Raw genomic sequence first — 5,779 nt, 5'->3', positions numbered from 1 at the left:
TTTATTCCTTTGAGGATGAGCAAATTCTGGATCCAGACAATGACATACACAGATTCTCTCTACAACAAGTTTACCTGCCAGCCATTCAGGAAAGACTGGACACTTTCAGAGCAGCATGGAACAGTCACAGGCTACGTACTGAATCAAATCATACACCCAACCAGATATGGATGGAAGGTATGGTTGCTAACCGTCAACAGGACACAACAGCCATTAACAATGTTTTCAGCCGGGTCCCATATAATGAAGAACTGGAGACCATGCTGGGGCGATATGGAGTCCAACTAACTCAATTGGAAGTTAATCAGGATGACCTTGAAAGAGCTGTAGTAGTTACTCGACCACAAATTAACTTGCATCAGAGACAATGGCAAATACTTAAAGATACACTAACAAGAATTACTGACCTGAAGGAAAAATATTTGACCTGCTGCAGAGAAATTACCAGATTCCTACACTAGGCTGAAAATATGTACCACTCGATTATTCCGCCATTAGGGTAAAATAATGTAGAGTGTGTGAGATATTAATAGTACCGTACTGCATGCTAGTTAAAATTCATGACTTTATTTGTTCACGTGTAACCATGACATTTTAATCAAGATGCTATTTGAAACATTAAATTTTTTTTGCAATAAAACTGCATTGTAGTTCTTTAAAACCATTGCTTTTAGAAAGTTTTTTTTTAAAACACTACCTGCCTCTGCTTATAAAAAGAAATTAGACATTTTGTATACATCCCCTAACCTGAAAGAACATAACTAGTTTGCTAACAATAGGTATTAAGTGACTAGAATAAAAAAAGGTTTTCAGAACTCCAGCATAGAAACATTGTAGTAAGAGTCATTTTATAGATACACACTTCTCCTGAACTGAACAGAAAACCAGTTTAACAATAGATCTAGAAGCTCTAGATGACTTCAGAAGAAATGTATCAAAGTGATAAACAGATTAAGTAAATTAGTCTCCAAACAACACACAATTTAATCCTTGAGTCACTTAAGACACAACAGCCATTAATAATGTTTTCAATTGGGTCCCACCAAATGAACTGAAGACCATGCTGGGACTGCATGTCACAAGTCATTCTTAGGAAACGCCAAAGGTTGGAGCCTGCAGTATCCCATCAGTCATGTATGTTTTGAAGTCATCATAGCTGTTGTGAAGTGGCAGTCTGAGTATTATTAGACACGTATTGGCCTCAGGATATATTCGTTTGTAGTCTGAAGTTCCATGTAGAAACTGGAGTTGGGGAGGTTGAGAAAACCCCAGTGGAGGCACGGCTGATGCTCCTGAAGCAAATTCAAGGACCATCTCCATTGTTAGAGGACTGCATTCTCCTTCTACAAACAAGTTAAACTCAAGTAAAAAATGTAAAAAAAAGTGAATCATGGACTTTACCTTAAAATAAAAGTGTTAGATAAAAAAAAACTGTCATTTCATCACTAACATTTCAAAAAAAATAAAATGAAAATTGAAAAATAAATTTGACAATTTAAAAAACTTAAGGCCTGGTATGGGCTTGCTCCACCGTTAAATGAATTTATGAAACAGGACAGATTGTAGTATTGGTACTAGGTTCCAATCATCATTAGAGGGGACTGCGAGGTGCCATATAGGCGAACATCTTTTAGACAAAGTATTGTCTGTAATAGGGAGTAAATATTGGAATAGCTTACCGCAGTCAATGACAATGTTCTACTTATATACCTTTAAAGATCATCTTAAAAAGTGGCTTATGATAAATCAGCTGTTTAAACATTTTCCTTTTTAAACACATTTTAAATGTGTTGGGGTTTAGTCTCTTATGTAGTGTTGTATGCAGGGATTGAAATTAACTTTTTCACTCACCAGCCAATTTGGCTACTAAATTTTTAAGTTACCGGCCATTCATAACGTCTACTAGCCAAAAAAAGAAAAAAAGACAGAAATACACTAACAGTTTGAGGCCGTCTACACTGGGTATGACAAAGCAACCGTTGCAAATCATTTTGTCAGTACTAGTATTAATACAGTACTAGTATTATTGACAAAAAATAATATCTCGATATTTTCTGTGATTTTATCGATAAAGATAATTAGACCGAGTGTGTTATTGTGCTGATATCTTAAAGGGATCATATGATGCGAGTTCAATTTTTCCTTTCTCTTTGGAGTGTTAAAAGCTCTTGCTTGATATTAACTTATTGTTTATTGAACTGTTGTATAAAATAAATATCACATTTGTAACCATGCTGATTTTTTAAGAAAAAACGGCACTCTTTGTGTGATATTGATTAACTATATGAATTGATATAAATATATACATTTTCTGCCTCACCTTGAATTATGTGATCATTCTTAATGCATATTAATAGACTGAATCATGCAGTGAAAGAACCACTCTAAATGCGCACGCGCACTAAATCCTGTGTTGGTCTAACCAGACTTCATCACGTCGCGTATGCACGCCTCTTTAGGTGTGTTTTGTTTAGCTTTTGCAATATACTCGATAATGTCATGATGTCTCACGAGTTCAGTATTTGCGCTAAACCCGCGCAGATTTGGCTTGCATGAACTTCCCCAAGAAATGAATGAGTGAACATAATTAAAAATTGGAAAAGTTTAATTATTTCAATTAATTAGACATGATTTTTGATTACTAAAATTTAATTTAACCATTAAAATCGAGTCCAAAAAAATGTAAATTGAATTTGGGAAAAAATAAAACGGATTTCATAGGGCCCTATATAAATGTTCATTAACATGCTTTGTCCCTAATAAATAAACAAATAGACAAATAATCTAAACCATAAACAGCATATTAATTGAAATAATGTAAACTGAATATAAAATACACAATTTAATACAATTTTCTTTTCTTTTCATATTTTATTTCAGCTACTTGTCAAGGCAACATATACCAGTCAAAACTTTGGAAAACATTATTTTGAATACTTTTGATAGAAGCCTCATATGTTTGATCAAAAAAAGAAAAGGAAACTGTAATATTGTGAAATATTATTACAATTTAAAATAATGGTTTTCTATTTTTGCACAAATTCTAATGTGATGCATACCTTCAACATCTATAAGCCAGTCCCTCCAGAAGCAGATGGTCTGGTTCTCCTGTTGCTTCCCACTGGTGAGAGAAACACTTCAAACAAAGACGACAAATCTTTGGCCTGAAGTGGCTTTTCAAGGTTAGTAAAAAGGTCTTCAAAAACATGAGGTTGACTCTTGATTTCCCCAAGCAAACCCAGGGTTTGTAACCCATCCTCAAACCTATAAAAAAAAAACAAAGAAAAAATGTGGATGCGGTAACTTTACTAGAAAAACAAAAAGCAAAGTAATGCTCTTGGAAGAGAGGCGAGTAATTGTAATATAATTATATTATATAATTAATTCCATATAGCAGTGGTTCCCAACCCTGGTAGTCTACCCATAGCACTGGACATTTTAGATGTCTCCCTAATTAATTGCCTGATTCAACTGGGCTTGGCGAGTGTTCATGTAAACGTGGTCAGTTATGTATTGAAGGGATCCTATAATGTATATATACCTTTTAATTTTTAATGCGTAATGTTGCTGTTTGAGTCCACTCCAAAAGGAAGATATTCTCTTTAAGGGAAAACACTTCAAGAACTACAACAAACAACTTGGGACTAGGCTTGCTGCGATAGACGGTGTTGACGGTGATACCGGTGTTAAGCCGCAACACCGGTTACGTCACTTGCCCACCGCGGCACCGACCCCCACCGTCGTTTTGATTTTTTATAGAAATAAAAATCATTTAGTTCAGTATGTAAGTTATTTGTTATTTTATATTAGGCATAGCCTGCCCTATAGCATGGTGTAGGCTATTTGTATTTGTTTTGTTAATAAAAGTTCTGTTTTATATATATATATGCTAAAGTGAGTTGTATTTTGTTGTTGCATTCAAGCAATTGACGCCGAACTGCCGCTAATTCGAAAGTGAAAGTAAAATGCGCACGCCGCTTTTACAAGCTATTTAAGAGCGAAGGAAAGCTATGAAAAGAGGGAACGCCCGCCCCCGCGGTGATACTGGTATTACCGGTGTTGTCACACGTCGATTAACCGGTGGGAAAATTTTCCTCACCGTCACAACCCTACTATAGATGGTTCAGAAAGCTTTCGGATTTCATCAAAAATATCTTCATTTGTATTCTGAAGATGAACGAAGGTCTTACGGGTTTGGAACGACATGAGGGTGAGTAATAAATTTTGGGTGAACTAACTCTTGAAGTACCATAAACAAAACATCATAGTATGACATTACCCGAACTGATTCTGACATCCTAAATTTTCTGCTTTTCATCTGTCCATTCGGAAATTTAAACCTTAGAGGGACACCATCTGAAGGCTCTGGGACAGACGCCATCCTCTGTCGTCGTTCATGAATTGCCTTTAACAAATCAATTATTATATTTGACAGCTTTAAGACTTTTGAATTACAAAAAGTTTAAGGAAGCAGTTACCTTTAGGCGTCTTTCCTCCTGAGCCTGAAATTGTTGGCGTCTCATCTCCTACTGTAAGAAATTTAGTTGATCATGTGTTTTTAAATTAATTCCTAATTAAAAGGGTTAGTTCACCTAAAAATGAAAGTTATGTCATTATTACTCAAATTAAGATATTTTTGATGAAATCCGAGAGCTTTCTCATCCATCCATACAGTTTGGTAACTGCAACTTTCAAGTCCCAGAAAGGCAGTAAAGACATTGTTCAAATGGTCCATGTGACTGCAGTGGTTCAACCATAATCTTATGAAGCGACGAGAATACTTTATGAAGAAAAAGAAAAAGAAAAAAAAAACCACTTTATTCAACAATCTCTTCTACTCCATTTCAAATTGCTACGCTATCCACAGAGTAAACAGCGCATCGCTTCTGAGTTTTGCGCCAGAACGCTGTTCACATGAGCACCACGTAAGGCTGATGCAGGATCCAGCCAATAGTGAGCCAGCCAGCATTCTGACAAAACTCTGAAGACCTGTGCTGTCTACACTACCACTGCAGTCACATGGACTATTTTAACGATATATGTACCACTACATATATCAAATGTACTACTAAATATGTACATGTGTACTACTAAAGTTGCAGTTACATTGCTGTCTATGGAGGGATCAGAGAGCTCTCGGATTTCATTAAAAATCTTAATTTGTGTTCTGAAGATGAACGAAGGTCTTAGGGGTTTGGAACAACATAAGGGTGAGTAATTAATGACTGAAATTTCATTTTTGGGTGAACTAACCCTTTAATTAAATGTACATTATAAAAACATACCTTTTCTCTGTCCGCCAACAATGAAGCACTATATTCCTGATCTTGTAGCTGGCACATTGCCCTACGTTCCTCAACGGTCTAAAAATAAAAATAAAATTAAGTTTAGAAAGGAGTACACTGTAAAAACAAAAATCCTAATTTTACGGAAAATAACCCATCTTTTTACAGTCGTTTTCTTTTATTTTAATTTGTACTCAAAACTCTGTACAATAACAATCAAATACCTTCATTGTCATATGACAAACAAAAATGTAAAATTGAAGTAAAACATCCTAATTTAAATAAACGGGGGAAAAAAAAACACTTATTTTACAGGTATTTCCTAAATTAGTATAATCAAATACCTTCATTTGTTAGTAATAATTCAGAAAATGCCCATATAAAAAAAACTGTTTCATGAAAATTTCTGCAAACTTTTTTTGCGCTTTATTTAAATTAGGATACATTAACATTCATTTTACTTTTTGTTTGGCAGCCATTGCTGACAGTCACTT

General features: G+C 34.9%; 1 pseudogene; it reads right to left on the bottom strand.

The window, feature by feature from the left end:
* Positions 1 to 658: 658 nt before the first annotated feature.
* LOC107658684 (G2/M phase-specific E3 ubiquitin-protein ligase-like) lies at positions 659 to 4,381 on the bottom strand (annotated as a pseudogene).
* Positions 4,382 to 5,779: the final 1,398 nt, after the last annotated feature.

This window comes from Sinocyclocheilus anshuiensis, unplaced genomic scaffold (genome assembly GCF_001515605.1).
Source record: "Sinocyclocheilus anshuiensis isolate Anshui unplaced genomic scaffold, SAMN03320099.WGS_v1.1 scaffold832, whole genome shotgun sequence".
Taxonomy (NCBI): Eukaryota; Metazoa; Chordata; class Actinopteri; order Cypriniformes; family Cyprinidae; genus Sinocyclocheilus; species Sinocyclocheilus anshuiensis.
Note: the sequence above shows the minus strand (reverse complement) of the source record. Positions and strands in the feature narration are given on the sequence as shown.